At 42.8% G+C, this 27,574-nt stretch overlaps 2 long non-coding RNA genes across 2 annotated transcripts in view; one reads left to right on the top strand and one right to left on the bottom strand.

Annotated features, from left to right (window-relative positions):
* LOC128332127 (uncharacterized) overlaps nt 1-23,376 on the bottom strand; it is a 35,848-nt gene extending 12,472 nt beyond the window's left edge. Inside the window, exons 1-2 of the long non-coding RNA XR_008310561.1 lie at nt 23,279-23,376; nt 20,072-20,217 (exon numbers count right to left, since the gene is read on the bottom strand). This is a non-coding gene — a long non-coding RNA (uncharacterized LOC128332127). The remainder of the gene's footprint in view (nt 1-20,071; nt 20,218-23,278) is intronic.
* A 79-nt stretch (nt 23,377-23,455) lies between these two features.
* LOC128329128 (uncharacterized) lies at nt 23,456-26,409 on the top strand. Its single transcript, XR_008309531.1, has 3 exons — nt 23,456-23,586; nt 24,937-25,046; nt 25,826-26,409. It is a non-coding gene; the product is annotated as an uncharacterized LOC128329128 (long non-coding RNA).
* The last annotated feature ends 1,165 nt before the right edge of the window (nt 26,410-27,574 follow it).

Here is a 27,574-nt window from a genome sequence, read left to right as displayed (position 1 = left end):
GTGGTGGGTAGACATTCACACACTGGGGAGATTTACCTTCAAGGTCCTACGAGATAGAAGTACCCTGACGTTTCTTATGAAATGTATGGAGGGGCCATGCTGAGAGAGTGACTTTTCCTATAGCCTTGGGGGGAGGGGGTTGCATTAAAAAAAATTGCTGGGTGATCTTGTGGGACATCCAGCAAGATCACTGACTTTGCTGAGTTGGTGGTCCTGAACAAGTCGAGACTGAGTTGAGTAATCCTGCAATTAAGCCTGCCATCTGGGAAAAGCCCAAGAGGAGGATTGCCCTGCCGCCGCCGCTGCCACTGACTTAGTTAAGACAGCCCACGCAGCCACTCCAGATTCAGTGTTGGGGTGCAAACTGGCTTCCATACAAGCTGATTTGCACTTGGTACAGTTCGAGTGGACCGACCTCAAACCGAACCCCCCCCCCCGGTTTGGTTCAGGTCTGAACCAAACCAATTGGGCTGGTTCTGGCCCAGTTCAGAGCCCTACTGGCAAAGGGGAATCCAGCAAGGATCCCCCTTTACTTGTAAAAGGGCAGCAGGAGTGGGGGGGCATCTAAACATGTTTTTAAAAGTTGAAAAAATGATGAAAAATAATTCACAAAGTGCGCCAGTGGTGCCACGTGTGGGGGCAGCAGCTCCCCTGACACCCATCAGTCTCCCACCCAGTGATCAGGGCCAGCTTGGGCCCAATTCAAGCCTGATTTGGGCCTTCTTCAGCCCATTTCAGGCCTCTGCACATGCTTGGGTCACACAAATGGCCAGTGTGCATTCAAAGAAAAGTTCTCCATGCATGCACAGAGGCCCAAAATGGGCCAAAGGAGGCCCAAACCAGGCATGAATTGGGCCCGTGCCAGCCCTGGAAACTTTTTAAAAAATATATCTTTTTATTATTTTTCCAACAAGACAGCAGAAATAGGAAAGGAACATAAAAAAAGAAGAAAGATAAAAGTAACTTTGCACTTAACATCCCTTCAACATCTCATAATTACATACATCAATCGGGAATTCAACAGCCCTCTGTTCTCAACCCTCCAAACACACACCCCCCCACCTTTACCAAGTATTGTAAAATTAGCCGTCTATTCTAGATAGAAAAACCAAATCTTGGATGATAGTGTTGACCCTGTGCTAAATTGTAAATTATGAAAGGTTCCCAAATTGAAACAAATGTTTCATCTGAAGTATTCTGTAAGTAAGCAGTAACCTTAGCCACAGAGGCATATTCCCATAGCTTTAATAACCACTCATCTACAGTTGGGATTATTTGTTGTCTTCAATTAGCAGCATATAAGATCCTGCCAGCCCTGGAAACTGAGGCGGCTGGTGGAGGTCAGGGGAGACACACACACACCACATGCTTTGTGAATTCTTTTCAATCATTTTTTCAACTTCTGAAAACACATTTATAAGCCCCCCTTGCTCCTGCTGCCTCTTTATCAGTAAAGGGGAGTCCTCGCCGGCTTCCCCTTTGCCAGTAAAATGCTGAACCAGGCCCAAACCAGTTAAAATTCAAACTGGACCAGGTCCCAGTTCAGAGGGGAGCAAAACTGAACTGGTCCAGCACATTTTGAATCTGGTTCGGATTTGAATCAAGCCAGGAAATCCAGTTTTGTGCACATCCCTAGTAGGGGTCTTGTAGGAGGCAGTGCATGGGATGGAGACCTCTCCATCTTTACAAGGAACAGGAAAAAGTGTAGTTAAGAGCAGCTGGCTGTAACTTCTGGGACTCTGTGGGGCTATTTCCACCATAGGTAAAGAGGGATGGGCTGCAGGGAAAGCAAAATGGGTGCTGTGAAGACAGGAGAAAGGTTAAAGAAGAAGGGAGTCTGTGGTAGAGGGGTAGCCAGTGTTGGGGGCATTTGCATGGATTTTCTTGACAGGCTTGTATCCAGTGCTAAGGAAGTTGGTTTGTGTGCTACAGATACCCCATTCCCCTTGCTTACACATCTCTTTACAATGCAAAGATCTAATCAGTTAGCAGATCACGAGAGATGGCAGCCTAGGTTCTATGAGGAGGACAGAGATAGGGATGTGCACAAAACTGGTTGCCCCAGTATGATTTGAGGCCGAACCAGCTTTGAACCCAACCTGGCCAGTTTGGTCCAGCACCCCTCGAACCCCGCCCCCAGTTTGGTTCAGTCTGTGGGGGTTCACGAACTTTTTCAAGGTTTTTTTTTTTAATTACCTTAAAAGTGATCGTTGAGGCAGTGGGGTGTGTGCGGAGTTTCCCCCTCCCCCATCGGTCTTCAAAATGCCCCCCTTGGGCTTTTTTGGCCCATTTTTTTGGCCCATTCAGGCCTTCCTAAAATGGTGCAGCAGCCAAAATGGTGACCACCATGCATGCGCAAATGGCCTCCATGAGGCCTGGCATGGCCCATGGCCTCATAGAGGCCATCTGCACATCCACAGTGGCCATTTTTGTTTTGGCAGCCATTTTTAAAATTTAAAAAATGGCCACCACGCATACGCAAATTCATTCATTCATTCATTTGATTTCTATACCGCCCTTCCAAAAATGGCTCAGGGTGGTTTACAAGGAGAAATAACAAACAAATAAATAAGATGGAACCCTGTCCCCAAAGGGCTCACAATCTAAAAATAAATATTAGATAGACACCAGCAACAGTCACTGGAAGTACTGTGCTGGAGGTGGACAGGACCAGTTACCCTCCCCTGCTAAATAAAGAGAATCACCACAGTAAAAGGTGCCTCTTTGCCAAGTTAGCTGGGGCATGTATATACATGCCCTTGCGAGGCCGTGGGCCATACTAGGCCTCACAGAGGCCATTTGCGCATGTGTGGTGGCTGCCATTTTGGCCACCACACCGTTTTAGGAAGGCCCAAACGGGCCGAAAAACAGGCCTAAAATGTCCAGGGGGAGCATTTTGAAGACCAGCTGGGGGAGGGGGAACCTCCGCATGCAAACACACACACCGCCTTGACAATCACTTTTAAGCTTTAAAAAAAAAAATTCGCAAACCCCTCCAAACCATCTGAGTGGTTTGGTTCTAGGCAGAACCGAACCGGGGGGGGGGGGTGTTTGGTCCAGGGGTCTAACCATTGAACCTCCAAACCTGTTTGCACATCCCTAGAGAGAGGGAGGAAGGAAGGATGTTTTAATATCAAAGCCACAGGACCCCATGGTCACAGTGGCAAACCTGTGAGAAAATGTTAAGCTGCTAGGGAAGCAGACATTGAGGCTGTATGCACAAGCAGCCAACCCAGGCTTGGGCAGTTCTGTCTGGGTTTGGCTACTCATGTAAAGCAGAAGATTGGGACCAACCCCAGTGCTTCCTACCCTGCAAGCCCAAGTTTTTAACCTTGGCTGTAACCTAGGTTAAAGGAAACAAGCACACCCTTTACCTTAGGTATGGAGTGCCCTAGATGTGGGGTCACATGTGTGCTCGGGCTGTCCTAGAGCACCCATGTCACAGAGGAATTCCCCAATGCACTGCACTGTTTGTGCAGTGCATTTTGGGATTCCTGGAGGTCGGGGCTCATTTCCCTAGCCTCCAGTGATTTGCACTGCTCAGAGCAGAGTGGATCATGTGGGCACATGACGGTGCACCAAAAAAGACATTATTGATCGTCTGGGGGCAAGGTAGGTTCATGCCTGCCTTCTCCTCTGCCCCTCTCCTTGCCCCTCTCATGGTCATTTGTATGACCTTATTGTCTCTCATGGATCGCTAAAGCATGTTCCTTGAAAAGGCGAGGAAATTCAATCAGTACTAGAAGCCTCCTGCCCTGCCCAATTCCCCAACAAAGAGATTTCTTTCTCATAATCTGAAAGTGAGTGCAGTGGGCAACCAAGCAAACTTTGATATAACACTCTTGACTGGAACTGTGTATACTTTGTAGTGAAGGAGCGTCACTACAAAGGTTATGTCAGCAATGGTTATGTCAGCAATGCTTGGAGGCAGCAGGAGTGGCATTATTGTTGTCAGCCTCAGGCACAGGCTTACACACTTGATCCAAGGTTTTTAAAGTCACACCTGTCTAAGAGTCATTTCCAAAACGATGATCATTGGTTTGGAGGACTTGGTTTCTCCCTGTGTATTTCCATCTTATTGCAAACCTATCTTGTGCAGTTTTCATAGTGGGGACATACGAGAGTTATCCTTTCAGTTAAAACTTACACATTTCTCTAATATTGTTTCAATTTTTATAACATAGCTATCAAAGAATAATTAAAGTATATATCTCCGAAGACAGACAGACATGAAAAAGGGAACATAATATAAAACTTTAATTAGAAGATGAAAGGATCCCATATCTTAGATCAGAATTAACCACATCAGACAATCTACAGTAAAGCTCAAGGTAGACCCCCCACCGTGGATATGATGAATTAATTTTCTCTCTCAGCCAACTGAGCTGTATTCCACAGTCCTTTAACTCACTCCAAAAACAGGTGTTCTTCCTCAGGGATACATATATGATTATATCCTAAAGAAAGATCCCCGCTTATAATTGATACATTCTTGTTGAAGTATAGAAGTTAGATATTTCATCACTCTGTTCTGTTTACAGTGCTTAAAAAATTATTATATTTAGTCACTGACTCAACAATTATATCAGTCACTCATTATCGTAATATATTTTCTTTGAGATGGAGTAGAAGTCCTATGTCAGAACAGCTTCAGGAAAGGTTTTTTGTCTTCTTTTGTATTAAAAGGATGGATGGGGCGGGGGGACAATGAAATAAATGATGCCTCAATTAGGGATGCTGCTGAAATTCTCTTCAACTGCATTGCTCCCCAGATGTTGGAGTTCCATACTACCTGGACTTGTTTCCAATCTGAAACCAATTATTTAGAAATCTTCCATTGCTGCATTTTTAATTTTCAAATTTTGTAAAACACACTGGCTGACATCTTGACTAATGAAGTGCAAGTTTTAGGAGGGTCTGGGGGTTGTGCTGGCAGCCCTTACCCATTTCCCCCAGTACTCCTGCACTCATACTGTTGAACAAGAGGGCTAACATTTCTGAAAGCTGCTCACACGCTGGAAGCGCTCTGTAAAAACAGAATACGTCACTGACTTAAAGAGCACTTCCAGAGCATGAATAGAGTCCAGAAGCATTTGCCTTCTTTCACAACAGCACAATTGAAACTTGGGACCCAAATTGCACAAGGGTTTCTGGCCCATCCCCACGGGCCCTCCTAGTGTGCATACATCATTAGGGTGCCAGGCACTGAGATGGCAGGCTTTGCTGCAACTTTGAGTTCCTTCTGTTCATTCATGTCTCCCTCCCCCCATTATCTAGGAATTGTGCAGCATGTTACTGATACACGCTTGAGCTCTGACACATCAGAAAAACACCGATGTCAGGAACTGCACCACTTTTGGCTCTTTCGTGGCTCTATGTTTGATTGACCAATCTGAATATTTACAGAACCAGGATGGGAGGGCCTTGACCAACATGCAAGAGCATGGGCAAACATGCAAGAGCATACCAGTCTTCTTTCTTAGCCAGCAAAAAAAGGCAAGGACATCATCTGACAAGAACAGGTGGCTGAAAAGAGGAAGGTGGTCTTCTCTAGCTGAAAGCAGGGAAGGAAGCTGGCAGGGAGCCATTCCTTCCCACTAGGGATGTGCACGAATGGCTGCATCTTTATTTTTGGCCACCATATTGGATTTCTTGGGGTGTCCAATTTTACTTTCTAAAACCATACATACCTGACAACATTTCTACAAAAGCTCATGCTTGTGAGTCAAAGTACACAATGCCATCCACTCATTCTTACTGTGTGTGTAATGTTGTGCAATATGTCAGCCAGAGAAAAGTGGGACTCTCACATGGACATTCTGCCCCTAGGCCTCTCTGAGTCTTAAAAAGGTCCTGCTCAGGCTGTGTAACAGTACAGAAAGTTTAAAAAAGATTCATGCTACTGGAGCATGCAGCATGATTCAGAACTGTGGAACTCCAACATAAATTATTGTCTCATTATGAACTGCTCCCAGCACTAGTTGAAACCAGGAGTTTGGATGAGCAACAGCCGAGAATGTACTGATTTAGGATAATGTTCCCTGCTGGATTAATTCCAGGAGGGGAAAGTGTCTCTGTAAAAATAAATACACACACAGCAGGTATATTTTTGTCTGGAATCAACATCTGCAGACAAGAAATTCCAGGGGAAGCAGAATGGTATGCAAATTTTAGTCCAGGGAACACCAATGACAGGGGAAAATGACAAGTCCAAAGAAATAAACAAGACGCTATACATAAGACACATTTTGAAATAATGAACAGAAGCTTTTGCCCAATGCAAAGTGCAAACAGACTGTGTCCATGTAATTGAGAGACGTCATGCCCTCTTTAGGAGCCATGCCTCTGGTTCCCATTGACTTCTATAGGGAAAAGTCAATGAGCTGCAATCCAGGAAACAGCTGACAGGTGGCAAAACCTAAACCCTTCCCAGATACTTTGGTCACAAAGAGGCATGTGTAGCCCCCAGCTAAATGGTACCCCTTTTACTTTCTCTCATCAAAGTGAGTGGCTCTTATTCATTTGGGGCGGGGGGATAAAGCTCTGAACTTGGGGAATGACCAAAACCTGTTCCAAAAAACTGAGGGCCCAGCCTTCACTGACAAGGGATTAACTGCAACTCTGTGCGCTCTGCAAAACACAGGCACTCCCTACACACAATGACAATGTGCATTTTGCTATTGAGGAATGCAAACAGGTTGTTGGTGACCTAAATTTCTCAGAGACTCCTTGACTTGCAATGGCTCGCGCAACAGGTAATGGCCGCATTCACATGTAACATGCAACAGCTGGTCCAATAAAACCTCAGTTCTTCTCCCCCTGGTCTCCTGTCTGAATTCAGACATAATAGAGAGCTCCCTCTCTGCAGTCAGTGAGACTGCCTAGAGGAGAGAGAAGTGGCTGTGCAGGCTTCCTTCTTCCATGAAGGCCAACCCACACATCCAATCTCAGCTGGAGTTGAGGGAGGAGCTTCCTCCCTCAGCTCCAGTTCCAGGGAAGTTCTAGGGAAACTGCAGGGGTTTCCTGCAGTTCCGAATTCTGATAAAACAGAGACTGCATCAAACCTCAGGTTGTGGCGATGAAACTCATTACAAGCCAAGGGTTCAGACTGGAGGCAGAAAATTGAAACCTTGGGTACATCACTGTGCAGGAACACCGTTGCACATAATCGGACATGACTGGCCCTCTGGTCCTTTCTTGCTGAATCTCTGGTCCCTTCAACTGTGGTTTTGCGTTATGTGCAAATGCAGCCAATGTTATTGCTTATTATCAGATTGTAGTACACCCTCCCAGAGGAGATCTTTACTGCCCCTTCTCTCCTGGTCTTTTGCAGATGCCTAAAGACTGCCCTTTTATCCAGCCTTTTCCCCCATACTGTTGACTGGCCTCTAGATTGGTTTTTATTGGTTGCTCTTCTGCTTAACATATCTTTTATTTAATATATGTATTAAATGTTTATTTAAAATATACTTTATTTTCTTTTGTTTTTATAAATATTGTGATTTTTACATTATTTTTGTACATTGTGCTGGAGCCCAAGGTTCAAGGGCAATATAAAAATTTAAAAAGACAGACAGTCTTAATAAACACAAAATATCGGTGTTTAAGCCAGTATCATGGTCAGTTTATACGAGCGTATCCCAAATGATGTGCTGCATAACTTGAATTAAATAAATAAATCATGCACAGCAGCTTTACTGCTGGGAGAGGGAATATATTCATGTTGGGGGGCCAGTGTGCCCCAGTTTTGTTTTGTTTTGTTTTGTTTTAATTTAAGTGTACCTCAGGACAACAAAAGGTTAGTTTAGACATCAGCAGAAACAAAATTGTTATTGGATTCTATCACTTCAGGCTGCAGGTGTGTGGGGAAATGTTTAAACGCTCTTCTGAATAACTTTCATGAACATTTCTACAGACAGATGATCCTCTATTTCATTTTAACCTATCCTGATAACGAGCCTTTGTCAAAAGGAGCCACACAACTTGAATTTAAAGAAGCCACACAAAAGTGAGAGATTGTGATCCATGCCAACTACAAAACTGGTACACTTGTATATGGCACCTGGTTCTCCTGGAGAAATCTACCTATCAGACTTGGATCTCCAAACGCTTGGTCAAGTCAAATAACTTCTATGGCATTTGGTATTGCTTAATAGTGTATAATCTGACCCATGTCTTCCTAAGTCACTCTTAGTCCATCAGCCTTTTTAGAAATACACATCTGGCCACACGTAAGTGTATGCACTTATACCCTAATTTACCGGGCAGCATTCATTTTCTGTGCTTGTGATATTTATAGCTGTCTCATAATGTTAGGGTCAGAATGTCTCTTTGATCATATATATGTTCATTATATCTTTGTATTTTGTGAGAAATGTAAAGGGTTTTTGTTCGGGGGTTTTTGGTGGGGTTAGAGGCGGGGAGAAGAGAGTTCATATAAATATAGTAGTCCACATGTCGTGCAACCTAACATGAGTGGTGCCAAACTGCTGCAGCCTCCTAGCAAAGCACCAGTAGTCTTGTGATTTTGTGCAAGGGTACAAATACTTGAAGTAGCATGCCCACACTCTGGAAATGCTATTTAGATTGGAAGCACATCACTTGACCATCAGTGTTCTGCACATAGATTGGTATCAGTTTCACTCTGTGCATTTTTAAGAACATCTGCAATTCATAAAATATTACTTGTAGAACCATGTTATGCATCTGTTCAAAATGCATTAGAAAAAATTAGTAAAAACGGACTAAAACAAAAACAAAAACCAACCCCTGAAAGGAATTTAGCTAATGTTAGCAAAATTGTGATCACATAGTAAACAGCAATAGCTTCCCTCAAAAGTCCTGCAAAAGCTTGGCCTGAGCAAGATCCTCGAAATACTCCTCGGATTTCACTTCATAGGAAATCCAGCGGCAACATTCACAGAAGTCAAGAGAATGAATTACCTATGGATACAAGTTGGAAAACTCAAAGCATCTATGGAAATTATTCAGAGATCCTTAGCAGATGAGAGCTGACTCTGAAATGTGGGGGCTGGATATTATACCACTTATGTAGGAAAGGATGACAGAACAACAGCGCTATTAATGCTTGTTTACATGGAAGTAAGTCCGAGGGAGTTCAACAGGGTTTGAAGAGTAAGTCACCATAAATCCTCTTAAAAATCCATTTGTAGGCTGTCTGCGGGGAAGGAGGGTATAGCCTATCTTCCCCACAGATGATCTCTGATGAGTCCCTGGACAAGCGGGTGGATAGCCCGCCCAGACGAGTAGCGACTCACCTGTGGCTCACCTGGCAGCTCCGGGGGTTGGGGTGCCGGGACTTGTCACCACATGTTGCCCTGACCCCAGGAGCCCAAATAATGTGCCACTCAAGTACATGGTGCATTACTGAGATCCCCTCGAGTGTGCCAGATATACGATCAAAAAAATGAGGTTAAGGGAACACTCGCTCCCTTGACCTCATTTTAGAGGGAGGCTACTTAGCAGGTTTTCTACCATGTAGCCACCGGGATCGGGGGGGGGGGATCCCGGTGGTTCACATGAGCGTGCAAAACTGGGCTGGGCTCCCTTGGCCCGGTTTTGCATGCTTATATGAATAGCCTCATTATCTATCTATCTATCTATCTATCTGGAGATCTCAACCTTGAGGACAACACCTGTCATCTTAGCAGCAGCCAATCCTAGAATGCTGAATATTCCTGTTGCTGAACCTACTATTCCTTGCCTATAACATCAGAGCAACAGAAGACAGAAGCCCATTATATTTCCGTTCAGTTAATCAGCAATAAATTTATACTATTCTCATTGATTAAGAGCATCCTTCAGGGATCCAACTATTACCTGTATGGGATCCTGTTTGCTGCTTTACAGATCACCTCTCATCTTCCCCGCCCCTCCACCTATCTCTCTCTCTACGACTAGAAAGGGGGCCTGGAGTTTGCAAGCATACGAATGGTTTATCTCTCTGTGACGCTAGTCTTGTTCTCTATGACTCATTCCCCATACTTCACAATGGAAGAGGTTTGGGGTTTTTGCATTGAAAGATTCTTCAAAATGGAAGAGTGGATTTTTGCATTGTTTTAGATTTTTATGGTGGTGTGGCCAAAGTCTGGAACCAGTCTGCAAAACGGCATGCTTCTATCTTTTGTGGTTTGGTCTGGGAGTTTCATGGCAGGCAGTGAGGCTCTTCTCACACACAGCCAAGACGAGACTAAGAAAGCCAAGCCCAGTCTAGGGATGTGTGAACCAGTTCTAAATAACCACTCTAACCAGTGGTTAGAGTGCTGGACTAGGACTGGGGAGACCCGAGTTCAAATCCCCATTCAGCCATAAAACTAGCTGGGTGACTTAGGGCCAGTCACTTCTCTCTCAGCCTAGCCTACTTCACAGGGTTGTTGTGAAAGAGAAATTAAAGTATGTAGTAGACCGCTCTGGGCTCCTTGGAGGAAGAGCGGGATATAAATGTAAAAATCATCATCATCATCATCATGATCCCCCAGTGAGGCACTACCCTGGCGTGGTTGTGGGGCTTGTGTGCTCTGAGGAAGGTGAGAGCTATGCCAGAGGTCCAACCATACTGGACAGGTCTCACCAGAGGAGCCAGACAAAGAGTGCCTCTCCCATCAACAATATGGTGAGACATAACTTTAATAAATCTATACCAGATCGGTCGTCGCCCGGGTCAACAAGGACCGCGCCAGGTGCTATAGTCCCTGGACATCTGGTGGCAAGTGGGCAACAGGACTCAGGATCTTCAGTTGAGCAACCAGGGCTGAAGACAGCAAAGTTACTGGAAGAAACGTCGCTTAACTGAAAAAATATAAACAAAAAATGCCAACAAGGAAATAATGATCTGCTATTACAAGTCTAGTCCAACTAGAAGAGGTTATTTAAAAAGAATGTACCAAATTTGGAAAGAGAAGCATCCAGATACAGAAAGAACAGAACAAAGGCTAGCAGATCAGAGAAGACACATAATAAGAAATAAAGTATTCACAGGAGTAGAGCTGGAAGAACTGGAAAGAGTAACACAGGCTCAAGATATGGAAGAAGAATTACCACCAATTGAAGAAGTTGCTCAGGCGCAGGTGGAGGAGGTGTTGGAAATCAAGGATGCCACTGTTACTGAACTGTTTCAAAATCAAAACCAGGCAACCACCCCTTTGCCTTCACCTCAAAAACCCAAATGCCGTTTAACAGAAAAGCAACAAGAACTAAAGCAAAAAATAACTGAGCACATGAACCAAACAACCACCAGGGTTCGACTTCCAGCTCTAAAAACAGTTGCCAAAAAACAACTTGCTCAGGCATTAAAAGAAATAAATGCTGCACTTGAAGAAATAACAACCAATAATTTGCAAGAAACAAACCAACTAATGTACAGTGCAGCAAAAATAACAACACAAGAGCTCGGATATAAGATCAGTGGTCCTGTAAAAAAAGAAAGCAGTACATCACCTAAATGGAAGATTAGATTAGAAAATAAAATCTCCAGGCTTAGAGCAGATGCTAGTAAATTGAAAGATATGAAAGACAAGAAGCTGAAGAATGAAAACACCAAACAGTATCTGATCCAAAAATACCACCTAGATTCAAGGAAAATTAGAGAAGTCCTGGAAATAATAAAGCAGCAAATAACAACAGTGTCAAAGAAGACTAGCAGATATGAAGCCAGAATTACACAACACAGGCAGAATCTCCAATTCCAGTCGAATCAGAGACGTTTCTACCAAAGCATAGAAGGAGAAACTGCAAGAAACCTAGAAACACCAAATAAAGAAGAAACAGTGCAATTCTGGGGGAAATTATGGGACAATCCAATAGATTATCATAAAAAAGTAGGCTGGATGAAAGAGGTCGAAAAATGTAACCAACAAATGCAAGATCTAACAATAACACCAGAATTAATAAGTGAAAGAGCAAAGAAAATTAAAAATTGGACTGCGCCAGGCGACGATGAACTGCATGGCTTTTGGCTTAAACACCTAACAAGCCTTCATAAACAACTATCAAAACAGTTCAATCACATTTTGCAAGGAGGTGATATTGAACAATGGCTAACAACTGGGAAAACTCATCTCATCATGAAAGACCCAGCAAAAGGTGCAGTTCCAAGTAATTATGGACCGATAACCTGTCTGCCAACCATGTTCCAATTATTAACTGGAATAATAGCAGATGAAATCATGCAACACTTATTAACTAACAAACAGCTTCCAGTTGAACAGAAAGGAAATTGCCCGAACACCAGAGGCACAAAAGACCAGCTGCTGATTGACAAAATGATTTTAGAAAATTGCAAGAGAAGAAAAACCAATCTAAGTGTTGCATGGATTGACTACAAGAAAGCCTTCGATTCATTGCCTCACACATGGATACTAAACTGTTTAGAAACAACTGGTGTCAGCAAAAACATTCAGATATATATTAAAAAAGCAATGCGCATGTGGAGTACACAGTTAACAATCAATGGCGAGACACTTGGACAGGTTAGCATTAGAAGAGGCATTTTCCAAGGGGACTCACTATCCCCTCTGTTGTTTGTAATCGCCATGACCCCACTTTCACAAATACTAAACAAAACAGGCCTCGGATACCAAACATCTAAAACATCAAGTAAAATCAACCATCTGCTGTACATGGACGATCTGAAGTTGTATGGAAAGTCCCAGTCAGAAATCGAAACACTTCTAAACACTGTCCGTATATTCAGTAGCGATATAGCAATGGAGTTTGGACTAGACAAGTGTGCTGCATTAATAATGAACAGAGGGAAAATAAGTAAAACAGAAGGAATAGAACTGCCCAATGGAAGCAAGACCAAGAACCTGGAAAAGAAAGAACATTACAAATACTTGGGCATTCTCCAGGCTGATAACATTGCACACACTGAAGTTAAAAGAAAAAATGGAAGTGAATACATCAGGAGAGTTAGAAAAATCCTCAAGTCCAAACTCAATGGCGAGAACACCATACAAGCCATAAACACCTGGGCTATACCTGTTATCAGATACACTGCAGGAATAATAGACTGGACCCAGGCAGAGCTAGAGACGCTAGATCATAAGACCAGGAAAATCATGACCATCAGTCATGATCTGCACCCCCGCAGTGATGTCGATAGGCTATACCTCCCTCGCAGCTCAGGTGGAAGAGGAATGCTACAAGTCCATCAAACAGTAGAGGAGGAGAAAAGAGTCAATATTTGCACAATATAAGTGGAAAATCAGACATCACCAAGACCTGGCAATGGCTTAAGAATGGCAACGAAGAAAGAAACAGAGGGTTTAATACCGGCTGCACAAGAACAGGCACTAAGAACAAATGCAATAAGAGCAAAAGTTGAAAAATCCACCACAAACAGCAAGTGCTGCCTTTGTAAAGAAGCAGATGAAACCGTGGACCACCTAATCAGCTGTTGTAAAAAGATCGCACAGACAGACTACAAACAAAGGCATGACAAAGTAGCAGGGATGATACACTGGAACATCTGCAAAAAAGACAAGCTACCTGTAGCCAAACATTGGTGGGACCATAAAATTGAAAAAGTTGAAGAAAATGAAGATGTAAAAATATTATGGGACTTCCGACTACAAACAGACAAACATCTGCCACACAATACACCAGATAGAACTGTAGTCGAGAAGAAAGAAAAACAATTCAAAATAATCGACATAGCAATCCCAGGGGATAGCAGAACAGAAGAAAAAGAAATATAAAAAATCACCAAATACAAAGATCTACAAATTGAAATTGAAAGGCTGTGGCAGAAAAAGATCTAAATAATCTCAGTGGTAACTGGCGCCCTGGGTGCAGTACCAAAAGACCTTGAAGAGCACCTCAACACCATAGGGGCCACAGAAATCACCATCAGCCAATTACAAAAAGCTGCTTTACTGGGAACAGCCTATATTCTGTGACGATATCTATAACAATTGACAATAAAATTCTGGCATCCCAGGTCCTTGGGAAGGACTTGATGTCTGGATAAAACAAACCAGTCAATAACACCTGTCTGATTGTGTAAACAAGAAATAATAATAATAAAAAAATTATTTTGGTTCTAGGGTTCTAGGTCAAACTGGACCAAGTCAAGTTCTAATAGAGGTGGTTCTAACAGGCTTGAGTGGCTAGAGTCTCCATTTTGAAAGAAAAAGAGACTGTTGTTCATTCTGTAACAGTGGTGCCACTTGGAGTCATTGGCTGTGCTACAGATCCCTTGATTGGCCAGATGTGTCTGGCCCTTTGAGTGGCTTTGAAAGTGTGTCACGCAGGGACACCTGTCACCCCACTGGCTAGGGAGGAGGACAAGGAGGAGTGCTCCAAGGAGGGTTATATATAATATATTTAAAGATCTCCTTGTGGCTGGGAACCGCTTTCTGTCTCTGCTGCTCGTGTCTGCTGCTGCTCTCCCTGCTGCCTGAGAGAGACTGAGGAGCTACTGGTGCTGCTGCTGCTTTGGTTGCCTTGCCTTGCAGTCTGGACTGGTGGCCTCCAGGTGGAGGTTTGACTGACTCCTGCTTTCCCATCCAGTCCTCTCTCTGTATTTTTAATGATATTTAAGTATTTTCCTGGCTAGCTGTAGTGTGCTTTTTTAAAAAAAGTGTTGAGTGAGTGAGTGAGTGAGTGTATGGTGAGGCCCTAATCCTCCCTCCTGCTTGTTGCCCAGCCAGCTAGCCTGGCTTCAGGCCTCTGGCCCATTTCCCCCCAATTTTTACCCCCTTTTCTAATGAATCCCCATGTAGAATCTATGTCAATAGTGTTGGATTATCTGATGACACATAGATTCTACATAGGGATTTATTATGCAGCATCTATGTGACATCAAAGAATCTAATCCCCATTATTCTCTATGGGAGAAATAATAAAACTTACAAAATCTTTTAAAAATCATAAATTAAAATTAAAAAATCACTCCCTTGACCAATTGCTTTGGGGCTTTGGTAGTAGTTGGCACCCATGGGGGGCCTACCACACAACCCACTTTGGCTCCCCTGGGTGCTACCTATAGGGAATAATGGCCCGGTTCGGACCCTTTTGGAGAGGAGAGCTGGTCTTGTGGTAGCAAGCATGACTTACCCCCTTAGCTAAGCAGGGCCTATCCTGGTTGCATATGAAAGGAAGACTAGAAGTGTGAGCACTGTAAGCTATTCCCCTCAGGGGATGGAGCCACTCTGGAAAGAGCAGAAGGTTCCAAGTTCCCTCCCTGGCTTCTCCAAGATACGGCTGAGAGAGATTCCTGCCTGCAACCTTGGAGAAGCGGCTGACAGTCTGTGAAGACAATACTGAGCTAGATAGACGCATGGTCTTACTCAGTATATGGCAGCTTCCTATGTTCCTATATTTCCTATTTCCATTATCTCCTATGGAGAACTTTTTAGAACTGGTTCTAGGGAGTTCTAATAATTTGAACCAAACCATGGGTCAGTTCTAATCTAACCAGTGGAACCAGTTTGAATTTGGTTCTAAATAGAACTGAATCACAAAAACCAGTTTTGTGCACATCCCTAGCAGGCTCGGACTGGCTCACCGAGCAGCAAGGCATTTTCCTGGTGCACCCTCGCCTGGTGCACCCTCCTGCGCTCGCTGGGCTCTCCCTGTGCCAGCTGCCCGGCTCCCCTTTCCCCCTCTCCCTGTCCGGAGAGCCCCACCTCCTCTCCTTCCGATTGGTCGTGAGAAGTAGGCTCAGACTGCCCTTAGGGCAACAGGGCATATTCCCGGTGTGCCCCACCTGCCCCACCCCACCTGCTGAACCCCACCCCACCTGGTGTGCCCTGCCCCACCCCTGCACCTCAACTCCCACCCTTAATTCCCCATTCTGCTTAAAACCTGCCCCCTCCCCACATATATTCCACCACCCTCTCAGTGCCCCCAGTCCGGCCCTGATCCCTAGCCCAGTCTTGGCTGGTCCTAAGAACTGTCAGTAGCCCCAGAACTCCAAGAAGCACCTCAGCGGTGAACCCACGTCTGGAGCCTGCCTTTTAAATGAGGTTAAGGGAGTGAGAGGTCCCATAGCCCCATTCCCTTGATCATCTGCCTGAGCTGGCTGCTTGCCAGAGGGATCATCCCAATGTACCACACACATACATGGTGCATTATGGGAGTTCCAGGGGCCGGGATGAGGTGTCCCGGCCCCTCACCCTCCATGTTGCCTGGGACAGCAGAGGATTGTCTGGGCATGCGATGCTCCATTGTGTGCTCAACAACAGCGAAGCGGTTGTCTGTGGGGAAGTAAGTTTCAGCATCCTTCCCCACCACCTGCCCAGTAGTCCTTCTCACTGATCGTGAGAAAGCTGTCAGTGAGTCAGTCAGGGTTTGTAGTTTCCAAGCATATGAATATCTTATCTCACTGTGACTCTATTCTTTTTCTAGCTCTTTGAGGTCTCATTCCCCAAGGTCAGTGGGGTCTTGGGAGAGATTCTCCACATTCTCTGGGACATTAATGAATTTTTCTGGAGTTTCAGATTTTTTTCAGTCGAAACAAGATCATCTGTGAAAACTACATGTTTCTATCATTTGTGGTTTGGTCTGGGAGTTTCATATCAGTGAGTGAGTGGGAGAGTCAGTCAGTCAGTGACACTCAAGCAACCTTATCACACACACACACACACACACACACACACACACACTTAGGGATGTGCACAGTTCCCCTGAGAAAGTTTGCAATCTTTTGGTTTCCCTCAAATTCTTCATATGTTTCTTCCAACAAGGAATTATCAAATTCATCTCAAAGTTTTACTTTTAAGATGCTGGGAAGCAATTGCAGGAGAAGGCTATTTGCCTGCATGTCTCACTTCTGGACTTCCCACAGGCAAATAGTTGGCCAGTGGGTAAAACAGGATGTTGGACCAGATGGAGCTTTGGCTGATCCAGCAGGGTTCTTATGTCCCTGTGTTCTAAAATTCAAAGGCATCTCTATCAAAAATTAATCCCGTCTTAACAATAACATATCAACAATGGTCCAGTTATACCTGAAACCTCTGGCAAAAAATGTAAAAAACTTACTATGTCCTCATTTCATAAAACACTATACATAAAGTAGCACATCTATTGGGGCAGTCCTTCCATTAGACAAAGTGAGGCAGTCCACTCAAGCAACAGATTATCGGAGTGCCAGCAGTAGGGCAATATTTCCTCATTGCCTCTGGTGCCTCACCTGTCTCCTTTGCTGCCATGCCCACCTATTCCATTGCACCCCAGTGCACCCCCCGACTAAATCTTGGCTGTCTGCAATTGTTGTACTACTTTTGCTAATAACAGGGAAGCCTCTGCCTGAGTGCATTCCTCTGATTCAAAGAAAGGAAAATAGTCATTCCGGCCAGGTTTTTCTTAAGTGCCCCCAGGTCATTAGTGCAAATAAAAATGGAGTAAGAGAGTCACAGCCCAAGAACATGCACAGAGAGCACTAGAATAGACAAAGCTTTGGAGCATGGAGATTGGAACGTATTTCCCCCCTCCTAATGAACGGACACTCAGATAAGCCAAGAAACCAAGGGCATTCTCCCTCCTAGAGATGACTTTTTGATTCAAACAAGTGATTTGGGTTGAGCTACAATATTCCCCAGCCACACAAAACACAGTTCAACATAAAGGTGTGATTATTCCTAGATTCTGCAGCTAGAGAACTTGAGACAAGGACCAGAGGCAAACACAGATCAGACGTTCCTCTGACAATCTCCATTATTTGTGTGACAGCTCCTACTGTAGTTGACATAGCATGAAGAACTGGAACTATACTCCCATATAGTCTGCCCCTGGAAACTCATGATATCCAAAACACTCTGGGGAAATTTGCCCGTAGACATAGAAAGCTACGCTGCTGATCACCCAGTTGAGGTTTGGAATTAACTCATGACTCAGGCTGTTAATTGGAATGCTGCTAGGGGCCTTTTTCTGTGGTTTTGATGGCAAGCAGCCCTATGATTTATGAGGAAATTGAGAGTATTAATTAGCTGGTATAATGGTTGGAGCACAGAGGGTCCCTTTATTGTTTTCAATGGCCTGAAGATGGTTCATGTTTATGGCAACCTCTACACAAATGTATTTGGAGCATATAGAGCTACTGTCAGCCTCCAAGGTTGTCAGCACTTGTATAGAAGGTACCATTTGTGAGAACCCACATCTCAATGTGATGGCTAAGCACATAGACACTGCAATTTGTATCAGTGCAGTGGCCTGAACAAGGACTGCTGCAACTATGCAAATAATGCTGATTATGTGTGTAGCCCCCATGTGGAAGCACAAATTCTACTGAATTATGCCTCCCCCTGAGTGCTGTTTGGCTGGGCACTCAATGGTGACTCCCACATACTGCCAAAATGCTTATGTATAAGCTGCCCTAAGAGTGAAATGATCCAATGTAAATGGCCTCTTCCCCTCTCCCCTTACTACTGCTCATTATTTTATTTCCTGCTTTCTCACTGCCTGCAGTACCACGTACTGCACTACTCATTCTTGGAAGCAAACGTAAAAGTTAGCCTTTTGACCTCTGTCATTGTCTGACAGGAAGTAGCATGTTGTATGGAAGATGATATAAATGTACTCTGAGACCTCACACAATGTTTGAACACATTAATCCAGAGACTAAACACTCATTAGCCTACAAGAGTGTCATTATGAGCAGTATCTAACAGTTACGATGTACTGGCAATTACATATGATTAGGCTTTGGTCTGAAGTTTTGGGTCGGTTTGGATTATTCTTTGCCTAACCAGCCCACACTATCTGATAAAGACATGAATGTGTCTGTGTGTCTGTTTGTGCAGTTCATCAGACTGCCTGTTGATATGTGATCCAAATATGGCTTTAAGGCAGAGGTGGGCAAACTTGGGCCTCCATGTGTTGTTGGAGCTGATGCCGCCGTTGTCCATCATTCCCAGCCATATTTTACTGGGGAGAGCTGAAGGGCCACATTTGCCCACCCCTGCTTTAAGGTCATATTTGGACCATGTGTAGAGGAGCAGTTCAGAAGAACCATCCTCATGCTGCATATATGATGTGCATCCATGTCTTTATCCTATTAGGTGGTCTGGTCAGGCAAATGTATCATCTGACCCAGCCCATTGTTTTAAAAGGGTTCTTCCTGGATGAACAAATAAATCATCTTGTAACTTCAAATGTTGTTGTTTGTACGATTCAGAGCAGCAAATGAAGCTGTGTTGTCTAACACTGTTCCCCCACCCCCGCTGGGTGGATAATATTTAGTACAGTACTGACAATATAGACTCATTCAGACGCAAACTCAGTTTCATCCTCCACATTTCCTCTTTGTACCCACATCCTGACTATGCAGGAATAATGCTGCAACATTTTAAATTCATCATGCAGACGTAACTAGAAATCTGTTCCATGTTACATGCCATAACAGTAACAGTACTATTGGTCACAAAATGAAATACAGAGTATTGGCTCCTTTCAGTAAAGCAAAAGAAAAATACATATGATAAACTTCTGAAAAGAAAACACACACAAAAATGAAGTAGGAGGCTTCGAGTCATTACTTCAAAAGCTGAATTTCCTTTATAAGTGATTCACCGAGAAACCCAATTCGAGTCACCGTTAAGACGTGGGTTGCTTTTGGAAGCATTGAAAACAGAACCAAAAGCTTATGCAAATCTGCTCCTTTGTGAAGGTTCAGTTTATTATCTGAAAGGAAGTAAGTCCCTCCATTCTGAAACAAGAGGATGAGCAGAGCTAGTGGTTATGAACATAATTCTGCCTTAAATTTTCCCAAGCATTATGTGGGTGTGCTCATTTGAATGATTCTTGTCTTCAATATTCTGCTGAGGAGGGATTCTTTTTGTGTATGCCCAAGAGATTTTGGTAAACCATGTATATGACATTTGCATAATGGATTTATTTAAGCCATTTGTGTGCTGCCCTTCAGTTTAGCAACTGCCAGGACTGCTCACAACAATAATTAGAAACATAATACAATAAAACTCAAACAAAATTGAATTAAAATATATATCTAATTTACAAACATATTAAAACAACAGAAGCAATAAGACAATTGATAGAACAACCAGCCAAATGAATAACAACATCCTCAGCAACAATATAATCAGCTTACGTTTCATGTTGAAAGACCTGGGCAAATAAAAAGGTTTTCACTTGGTGCTGACAAGTCATCAAATTCTGTGCTAAGCAAGCCTCCCTGAGGATGGCCTTTCATATGTGGAGCACCACAGCTTAAAAGACCAACTTTCTTTGGTGGACCTAGAAAAGAGCTTCTGATGATTATCTTAGTATTCAGGTGGGCTCATTTGCAAAAAGGCAGGCTTTCATATATGTCATTTAGGGATTTAAATGTAAATACCAACACGTTGAATTGTGTCCAGAAACAAACCGGCAGTTAGTGCAGTTGTTTAGGGACTGGTGATAGACATTAGGGGTGTGCAAACAGGTTCGAGTTTGAACTGGTTTGGTTCAAAGGTTCGAACTCAAACCAAACTGGGCATTGTATTGGCAGTGCTGGTCCAAGTTTGAACTAATTGAGCATGGTTTGATTCAAACCAGTACAAACTGGTCAAAAGGCTCAAGAGTCCATTTTAGGTCCTATCCTCAATTTTGTGTGACGTTTTGCTTGATATCATTTGCTGAGTTCATGCTTCCCTGATTGGCCAGATGGGTCTGGCTCTCTGGAAGGCTCTGCAGTGATGCCAGTCCTTGAGAACTGTCATCTTATTGGCCAGGGGAGAGGGCAAAGGTGGGGTCTCCAAAAAGAGGGAGTTTCAAATCCTATTTAAAGGCAAGCCTCTGGCCTAGTAAAATCACTCTTGCTTCAATCTTCCTTGGCTTGAGCTGAGAGCTTCTGGCTGCTTTGCTGGCGAGAGTCTGCCTGGCAGAGTTGAATCCAATTTGTGTTTGGACTTCCTGCTGTATGAGTTCTCTCAGTGAACCCCTATGAAGAACTTTTCTCATACACACACACATCTACTCATAAAGAGACACACTGTTAAGAGGCTAGAAACCAAAAAATTCCTGGGGAGGTGCTATGCATAGGGAATAATGGGCCAGTTCAAGTCCCCATTATACTATAGATAGATAGATAGATATAGATATATCCTTTTAGAACCAATTTAAATTGGGTTTGAGTTTGAACCAAACCCAGAGAGGTGGTTTTTGAGCAAAACTGGACCTATCCACCCGGGCTCAAAGCTGGTTCTAATTCAGACCAAACAGGCCAAGCTGGTTTTGTGCACATCCCTAATATACATTCCATTTGACCAGTTACTACAGTATATAGCAGCTGTATTTTGGGCTAACTTTGGTTTTCCACAGGTATTCACATTCAGTACCACATATAACAAATAAGGCGGATTCAGATGTACCCCACAGTTTCCTTCTGAGTCTCCCTGTGCATTCCCACACAATCATGATCTGTAGTCTGAGAGACTGCAAATGCGGCTGAACTGGCTGTGTGGTTTTCCTCCAACCCAGGAAGTAAAGCCACAACAGCCAATTGAGTTTAAGAGTATGAGAAACTTCCTACCCTTAACTCTAATTTGGGCAGCTTGCACAAACCAGATGACGCTCTTCAGCCTCTGGACTCTTGGTTTGCTAAGTGTACTTTACTTCCAACAGAGGGTTCATCCAGTATTTGCGAGTCCCGGATGGTACAGCCCAGCATATGTGAACCGGATTCGGTTATCCAGACTGCATCACTTTTCAGGATCTGCCCATTAGGCAGAGGAATTGGAACTGCAATTGGGTCCTGCAACTTCGGTTCTAATGATTCACCTATCACCTGGGGCCAACTTGAAGTGGTTTTACCTCAGGTTCTGTGTGATGTCTGAATTTGGCCATATTGCAGTCTAATCTGAACATGGATAACGGTCACTTTTTGTAATCAAGTACTATCATATGTATAATCTGTCTTAATCCACAGGAGTTAATTAAAAAAACCTGAGCTCTTTTATTTTTATTTTTTGAGTTCCTTCTCTCAAAAGTTTTATAAATTGGAAGTAGCTATTGCTGCAGCCTTTTGTTGCCCAACATCGAAAATCTGTGCAGGCTCATGCATGTTTAGAGCATGCATTCAATAGCATTAAAGGGGGAATAAACACATCTTGAAAGACAGTGCACTCTCAGAGTGCATGCTTGCAAGAACATGAGATATCGCAGTGCTGCCAAAGAACCTGGAACACTATGGAGGGGAAAGAGCACCAATCATTTAAATGGAGAGCAATAGTTTAAACTGATAGCAATCATTTCCAACATAAAATTGACTTTTCACATTGACTTTTTAAATTGACTTTTCAAAAGGAGTTTCACTTTATTGTTATTAGTTTTCTACCACTTTTCAAAAGGAGTTTTGATGAAAAATTTATCCCCCTTGAAATAGAGATCTGCATATTGAAGATAGATTCGGCCTCTCTTACTGCCTTGCCAGAGCAAGATATTCCTTGAAGTGAGAATTTGACTTAATTCTCCCAGAATCTTTGTTTTACAGCTGTGAATCAATGCAGCAGCTAGGAGACTAACAAATATTGTGATAAGGGATTGTTTTTGGCATCTGAGGTTTTAGCTAGAGAGCAGCACTGGTCAAAGTAATTTACATTTATGGATATCAGAATGTCACTAGTGAAGGCATAAGATTTGCCAACATTTGGGACTGTTGAATATAATCATGGCTCCGAACAATTTAAAGATCAGTGTTGGTTCTTCTTTTAATTATCTCTCTCATTCCTTTGCCTTTTCCCCTCCCAGAACTCCACTAATTAGGGCAAACTAAGATCCAGGATCTCTTCCATTTCTGGCTGGTTTGTTCTGAACAACAGCTGGTGCCTACAGTCCACATTAACATTTTAATGCATAAGTCAGTGAACAATGATGTAATGTCAAATGCGATGATATCTCATTAGATGGATTAGTAATGAGTTAGAGTGAAAGCTTTCTCCTCTAGTACTCATGAATCACACACATCTTGTGTGTAGTAAATTTGGATTATATTTGTATGTGTGTTTGGGAGAGTCACAATTAAAGACAAAAAATGGAATATTCCCCACCCCTCCCACATTTTGTCAGTTTCATTACTATATGACTGTTCACAGATGGCCGCGGCTGTAATGCTATGGGGGCTATAGAACTACCAAGCAGAATGTGGCTCCACACTTTCCCCACTATGGATCTTTCTCACTGCCATGCACAATAGCATTTATAACTCAGTTCCACCTTCTAATGCGGGAAGACAAAATTGCCAGTTTGTCTTCCACACAGGGAGAAAGAAAATGGGCAGGGAAATGAACAATCTGAGCAAGAAAGAAACCATTTTTACCATTCACTCTTCCTCAGAGCAGTGCAGCACCTCACTGCTTTGGTTTAGTTTTGTTTGCCAGAGTGAAAAAGGAAATGTCTGTGCTGGCTCTTTTCCTTCCTTGTTCTTTCTGGCATTGGCTACTTTCCCCTGTCCCCCCACTGCAGACAAGAGTAGCCAATGCCAGAAAGAAAAGAGCCAGGACAAGGATTTTTTTGTTCCTTCTGGCAAAAACACAGTAAGATCTGATGATGTGCTGCCATGGAGTACAACAGTAGCAGTGACTCTCCCCTTCCCTGGAGTAAGGGACAAGGAGAGGTCACAAAAGGGTACATTTGACTGTGGCTGCTTGTAACCATTTTGGGAACTGATAGCTAAGGGTGTGCATTTGTTTTAAAAATGGAATGGAACAAATAAGTTCCATTCATTTTATTCCTTTGTAATGGAAACAAATGGAAATTAAAACAAATGGGTTTCAAAAGAAAATCTATTCACGTTTTATTCCATTTTCATTCATTTTTACAGGAGGCTTGGAACAGTCTGTGTACACTATGTACGGGTCACCGAAAGGTTGTAGGGAGGAGGGAGAAGAAAGAACAGTTAAACTGATGCACCTTTTTTTAATTGCCAAAAAAATGGGGCTCTTTATCTGAAAGTTGGCATGTCTGTTCCTTTCAGGGGGTTGTAGACTGCTTGAAAATTTCATGCTCATTGGATAGAAGACAGAGAAGTTACAGGCAGCTGACAGGCAGCCAAACCTCTCATTGAAATCAATGGGAACCAAAAAATGAATTGGAATAACAAAAACCAATTGGATAACACTTGAAATGAATGTGATGCTAATAAATACACAATGAAACACAAAAGAAAAAAATGAGCACACCCCCACCAACAGCCACTACAATCACTGAGAGACTTCTTTCCATGTGGCACCTTCTTAAGAGGCAAGCATATGAATTAGCCCTCTGCAGCTTCATGCCAGATGAGAATCACCAGATGCAACATCTTCTATTTCTGTCATACTATGACAGAAGAAGGCACCTCATCCTGATATCAGTCTTTTTAAAATTATTAATATCTTTTTATTATTTTTCCAACAAGATAACAGAAATAGGAAAGGAAAATAGAAAAAGAAGAAAGATAAAAGTAACTTTACAGTTAACATCTCTTGAACTTCTCATAATTACATACATCAATCGGGAATTCAACAGCCCTCTGTTCTCAACCCTCCAAACACACACACAACCACCCTTGCCAATAATGGTTAAAAAAGCAGAGATAACACTTTAATTGGCCATCTATTCTAGAAAAAAAAACCAAATCTTGGATCAGGGTGTTGACCTTGTGCTAAATTGTAAATTATGAAAGGTTCCCAAACTGAAACAAATGTTTCATCTGAAGTATTCCCTAAGTAAGCAGTAACCTTAGTCATTGAGGCATATTCCCATAGCTTTAATAACCACTCATCTACAGTTGGGATTATTTGTTGTCTCCAATTAACAGCATATAAGATCCTGGCTGCAGTAATCATATACAAAGACAGCTCCGTATACTTGGTAGTAATACAGGATTTAGTCATATTTAGGCCCCCCCCCCAAAAAAAACACACAACACCCTCTGGGGAATAAGGAAATGTATGTTTAAAACTTCTTGCATCTTATGGTGAATTTTTTTTCCAGAATTGTTTGGCTTTGCTACATGTCCACCACATATGATAAAATGTCCTCGCATGGCTCTTACACTTCCAGCAATCTCCAGAGTAATTACTGTCCATTTTTGCAGTCATCATGTGAGTAATATACCAACAGAAATACATTTTATACCAATTATCAGTCTTAATGGGCAAATACAGTTAGCAAGGGTAGCAAACCATGGTATATATGTAACTAATTAGTCAGCTGAATGTAACATTCTGCCAGGTGATGGGAATTGTAGTATACCCCTGAATTTGTGATCCAGTGTGGGGAAATTGTCTTCATCACTTGGTAGGAGTGCTCTTGCTCTAGAGTAGCCTAGTTTTCTGTATTCTGCTGTAGAATAGTAAGGAGGATATTGCCACACAAATATGTGAAAGAATGTTTGAGATAATGGTCATCTGTACCCACCCACATGACCAGCTTGATAAGTGGTTACATATATATTGTGGTAAGTTCCTATATGATAGATGGTTGTCAGTATTCTTACATGCAGCTATTGGTGTTTATAGAACTTTTGAAAGCTAACAATGGAATACTCATTTTAATGGAGAAAGGGCCTGTGCCTGCTGAGAGGAAAATTGCTTAAGAAAGCATATAAAAATAGGACCCAAAAAAATCTGTTACCACAGAGCCATCTCCAACACAAGGGGTTCTTTTTGCTCGCTAGCAGATGGTGAAATTATGTGGTGCTTTTCAAAGGCAAATGCTAATATCAAACAAATCTTTCAATTCTAATAGCACAAAGTCCAAAGCTAGAATTGGGAAGTTTTCTATTTCTGAAAATTCCGATGTATTTTTGTTTTATTAATGCTGTGATGGGAGGAATGTGTTTCTTTCAAGATTCCCCATGTGAGTTTCTCTGTTTTTTCAGTGTCACAGAACTGTCATCTGCAGCTGCAGCCGAACGGATGTGATGTCACGACCTGAGCACATACCCTTGAAATAGCCGTTATTTAAAACAGCTGCTTTAAAAACAACAAAAGAGTGTTCCTTCCATGGTGTACCTTTCAAAATAAGCGGGGGGGGGCATGGTTATTAATATGGAAAATATAATCCATGTCCATGCACAATCTTGACAAACATTTTAGCATCCTACCATTGCTAACTAAAGCGATTCTGCTAAATGTCAGCATCTTGAAAGATTTGTTCCTCTTAACGTTTTCTTCTTCCTCTTTCTCTCTTTCTCTCTCCAGCTCGGGGCGGGGAGTTGGGGGGAGACATGTCTTGTGACACATGCTCCCTTATTCAAAAGGAAATGTAAACAACTGATCTCGGACAGTTTCAATTAGACATGGGACTGAGCCACATTGTCTGGGTATGAACTTTTCCAGTGCTAAGGGAGCTGTTGGAATGGAATCTAAGCCTTTGGGATAGGTCCATCCTGGGATATCATGGCCAGGCAAAATATTCCTATCAGGAAACAGACTTCTCATTCTGATGCTGCATGGAATACAGAGTTGCCAGATTCTTTTACAGCTCATGTAGTCAGACAACATTTCTAGAAGTGGACAAAGTTGAGTTTCCTTCAAGAGAAAATAACAGCTGACCAGCACGTGCAACAAAATTATGTGGTCCAGTTCTTTCTGGACTGTACTACTTTGACTCCAGGGGGGGGAAATCACATGACTGAATGTTCCCCTCCCCCGCCACCAAAAAACAAACACAAACCCTCACCAAAAACTGATACTATCTCTTTGCACATAGAAAATTAGCATGCAGAGAAGGCGGCTAACCCAGAACATTTCTTCTGGCACACTAGTGTTGGTTGTTGTTTTTTTAATGTGCACTGAGTCTTTTCATAGGGGAGCAATCAAATGTACAATTTTACAGCTGCAATTTGAAGCATTATGTACAATCCAGGAAAAGCTGATCCTGTATCATGTGTAGATGTTAATTATTTTCCATTGCAGACTCCTAGGTAGGTTTCATTCACTGCTCCTGTCTCAGGGTTTGCATGCTCTGAAGCAGTGTTTTATTCTATTACTATATTTTTCAAGTAATTTAGTAAATAAAGGTAAAGTGTGCCGTCAAGTCGATTTTGACTCCTGGCACCCACAGAGTCCTTTCTTTTGATAAACCCCCGCAGGAGGGGGTAAACCCCCCTTTCGGTAAAACCCCACAGGAGGGGTTTACCATTGCCTCCTAACCATCCAAAATTGTGGTTATCCAATTTTATCTGATGAGCACATAGATATTTGCTATTCCACATTTAGAACTACCTCATTTGCATCACGTTCACAATCAAGTTATTTCTAGCAGGTTACACATCCATTCCATTTGCACAAGGCTCCAGTACTGCTCCATTTTTGTGAGCACTTCTACAGCTCTCTGTGTTGAACCATTACCAGCCCAAGCACTTCTACTTTGCATTCCCAGCTGCATTCTAGAAAGAACCGAAAGAATAATTTCCCTTCCACAAATAAGGTTGCTTCTTTTCTGAAGGAACAAGGGAAGAGAGCCCCATGAAGGACTGAAGAGAGCCAGGAGGAAGAAGAGACAGGTGGCAAGGATTGAAGGTAGAGCCTGAACCCTGATGCACTGATGCACAGATTCAATTCATGTGCAGATGGTTCTGTGTCCTTGAGGATATGGAACTTAACTTTAGATTGCTGTTTGCATT

This window comes from Hemicordylus capensis, chromosome 6 (assembly GCF_027244095.1).
Source record: "Hemicordylus capensis ecotype Gifberg chromosome 6, rHemCap1.1.pri, whole genome shotgun sequence".
In the NCBI taxonomy this organism is placed as follows: domain Eukaryota; kingdom Metazoa; phylum Chordata; class Lepidosauria; order Squamata; family Cordylidae; genus Hemicordylus; species Hemicordylus capensis.
The sequence above is the reverse complement of the archived record's forward strand: the minus strand, read 5'-3'. Positions and strand labels throughout refer to the sequence as shown.